Source organism: Stomoxys calcitrans, chromosome 1 (assembly GCF_963082655.1).
Source record: "Stomoxys calcitrans chromosome 1, idStoCalc2.1, whole genome shotgun sequence".
NCBI classification, from domain to species: Eukaryota; Metazoa; Arthropoda; class Insecta; order Diptera; family Muscidae; genus Stomoxys; species Stomoxys calcitrans.
This window is the reverse complement of record NC_081552.1, coordinates 132,691,731-132,695,366: the sequence shown is the minus strand read 5'-3', so window position 1 is coordinate 132,695,366 and position 3,636 is coordinate 132,691,731. Positions and strand designations below refer to the sequence as shown.

General features: G+C 33.0%; 1 long non-coding RNA gene across 1 annotated transcript; it reads left to right on the top strand.

Annotated features, from left to right (window-relative positions):
• Positions 1–415: 415 nt before the first annotated feature.
• Positions 416–2,042, top strand: LOC106092136 (uncharacterized). Its single transcript, XR_001222104.2, has 3 exons — positions 416–860; positions 953–1,097; positions 1,417–2,042. It is a non-coding gene; the product is annotated as an uncharacterized LOC106092136 (long non-coding RNA).
• The last annotated feature ends 1,594 nt before the right edge of the window (positions 2,043–3,636 follow it).

The window sequence follows — 3,636 nt, the reverse complement described above, 5'->3', positions numbered from 1 at the left end:
TGGAATATCGGATCAGATCGAACCTACTTTTAATATTTTAGAAAAATAACAGTTGTGTTAATAAGCCTTTGTCATTTAGATTTATTGCAAAATCAATACAAAAATAAGCATCCTGTGTTCTACACAATTATTTTTCAGTGGCGACATAAATGTCTTGGCTACGACCGAAAATTTTGCTAGAGTTGCACACTCACCTTTAAGCAGAGTATTCTGTTCAGCTTTTGGAATTTTTGCGAAAAACTACAAAATATCATAATTTTTTAAACATAATTACATTAAATTTGTTTGTACTAACTCAATCTTACATTCATATAACCCTAGGATTAATTGTTTTTAAGTGCTCCTTTTATGTCATTAGCTTTAAAAAGGTATTTATATATTTCACATGTTTTTAGCTAATGGCTGGTACTATGTTAATTGTTTACTGTTGAAAACCCATGTTTTTCGGAATTACTTTTTGAAACACTACACAAATAACAATGATACAATAACAATTTTATTGAAATTTTACCGTTAGTAATGAGGGAATGTCTTGCTGAATGAAATCAGCAAGTTGTTTTGTTTTAAAACCTATTATCTGAAAAAGTAATCGGAGAAAATATTGGGAAAATCGAATATAGTACCAGCCTTTATACGTTTTTTATGGGGTTCACGTGAAAGCCGAATAGAAAACCAACTCTTATACCTGTGTGAAGTTAACGACGTCGCTAAAGGTGCCATCATACTACATGTTCTTGTCTTGTTAAAGTTGATATACCAATAAAAGTTGTGATACGAATAAAAATATAACATGAAAATCGCTCTGTTATTTTTTCCGTTCACCTTCTGATAAAAACATAAGGACATCTGCTGTTGTTGTTGTAAGTTGAATGAAAGAAACCGCAAATTAAATTGTTTTCACAACTTTAACAATTTGTAGCCATAAAAAATCAATTTTTGCTCACATTTTCAGGTTATATCATACAAAACTAACATACTATTGTGGTAGCAAAAATGATGAATCGTATGCAAAATTGGCAATTTCGGCACACATAATGAAATACCAAAGTGACATATAATGGGACAAGAACATGTAGTGTGTAGGATGCACTTATAAGGTGAGATAATGCGAACAGCCGTGTACAATGTTTTTATTTTGCATTAAATATATATGTCAAACGCTTGATAACACAGCTGTGATTTTATTCTTAGATCTTAAAAAGATGTTTTATTTGATCCGATATTTCATACATAAGCAACAAAAAAGTGTTATGATGATGAAAATACACGTTTAGAAAAGATTAATTGTAAAACAGCGTTTATTTCTAAAACCACTTTGACATATACATTTACGGCATTAGCCAATAAAGGTAGTTTCTTTAGGGGTAGTTCTTTGTTCCATAAATTTTGATGACAAAAATTATTCTAACTTCACAGGGTGACACAAAGTGGCAAAAAATATAAAAAGTACGGACATTTTCAACCACTTTCTGTCGATGGCAGAAAATTACCTCCGTGAAGTGATTGACGTCGTGTAATGTACAAATGTTTACTATCTTTCAAAGGTTTCATGGATCCAGGGTTCCCTGACGGATTTCGCTGTATTCGGGTGCCTCAAGATGGTAGTACTGGTGTTGAAATTGTGGAGAACAAAGTAGAGAGGGAGCCGTTTAACAACTAGCTTCAGTCGGGAGGGGGTTCAGTTCTACTTTGATCTCTCAATCCTTACATCCGGACATAAACAAAAAGTTATTCCAGATTCCCTAAGTTGTAAACACAAATAAATGAAAATTAACTGAGCTCGACTGGACTGGAACTAATCACGACGACATGACCCCTATGATTAGTCTAAGAAAGAAACCTATGGAGAAGAATTATAGCATCATCTTAATTTACGGATTCCAGGATGTTTCGGAATCCATTGCCTCTTAACCCAACCATGGTTTTAGTGGGTGCATTTGAACTAAAACCCCAAATTCTGCACCTACTTTACCTTTAAATCACCAACGTAAAAAGTCGTTTACCAACACATTTTAAAGAATAAATACATATTTAAAACAAAATTCATTTGCATTAAATATAAATTATTATGACAAATATGCCTAATATTCATAACAATACACAAGGTTCGTGATAGAACATAACTCCAAACATCTGCAATCTTCTTGCAATGAATTTATCAAAATTTGACGGATTTCTTATAGGGAAATGACAGAAAATTTAGGGGTGGGCATTAATAAACAAAAATTAATTTAAAGTTTTAGAGTTCATGTTAAACTTTTTTTGGAATTTCGTACAGTATACAATCTCATATAAATTCACTACCAATTCTATCTAGGAAGTTAATCCCGAAAGGAGTTTAGATATCAAAAAATTCGGTATATTTAAAGATTATTCTTTCTTAAAGCTGATTCAAAAAAATATGGACATTTAAAGACCAAATTGGGATTTCAAGTTTAAGAAATTATAACTTGTTCAATATGCGAAATTTTAATATTTATAAGGGAAAAAAATATAAATAATTTATGACTTAAAATTTGCACATCCTTACACAACGATTTTATCCTTTTTGCCCACCGATGATAATGTTCGCCGAGGCCTCAGGAGCATATCCTCCTGGTGTTGACAATGATGTTTTAAATTCAATATTTGGGAAGTAAATTCTTAAGTGTGATGATGTGGTCTGTGTTGATGTTTTGCTTGGAGCTTTCTTTGTTTTGCTAGCACTGAGATGTTTTTTGTTAAAATTTTGCATATTTAATTATGGATAAAAATTTCAAAGATTTTATACTATACGCTTTTTGTTATCTGATACAAATTCAGTATTTCTCGTTACTTGCTCATGTTGAAATCCTATCTAAAATCATAATTAAAAAGTTTCCATATAAGCCGATGGTAGGAATCGAACCGGCTTCTTTAGTCATAAACGCTCGTTGTTACCACCGCCGCTCTGCCCACTTAGCCAATGTGGTTGTTGGAACTGATTCAGCTTAATTGGCACTAGAGTTGATATGAGTGCCGTACAGCGGTCTTATATGTAGACAATTTAACAAAGCACTGTAGTCTGGATTAACATTCGATGCTTGGCTCTGATTGGTGGCCCACAAACATAAAGGGGAACACCCAGCAATCCCTTAGGTGGACATGGATGTATATCGAATGTCGGTAATTATGTTTTTTTTTTCTAGGCTGGTGTTTCTATATCCGGGAAATGGTGGTTAAAAGCAGGGTTGCTGTACGACCATGGAATATATATCCAGGAAAAAAGGGTTTAGCAAAAAGAAAAAAAAATCTCCTCATTTACAGGTAACTTTAGGTCCCCGCAAATGAGGAATTCGCGCGTTCAAACCCTATGTTCGACTTCTGGATATTTCAAAATAAGTGCACAAGGCAAAATTCTCAATTTTGCGAGATCTAGCCAATGCTGTACGGACGGTATTCTGGTGCTAAATTAAAGCATTCATTAGCACAAGAATTCCAAGAACCTGTCTTGTCAAGAAAACGTACCTTTTTATGTAGTGATAAATTTGTAGTATATCAAAATGAAACCAAATGTCTGATTATAATCAGACTCCAATAAAATAAAGCACACTTTACACTTTCACTTAGCATTCACTTGGATGCGTTCCTTATGAGTTCAAAAATGAGAAAGAAAGA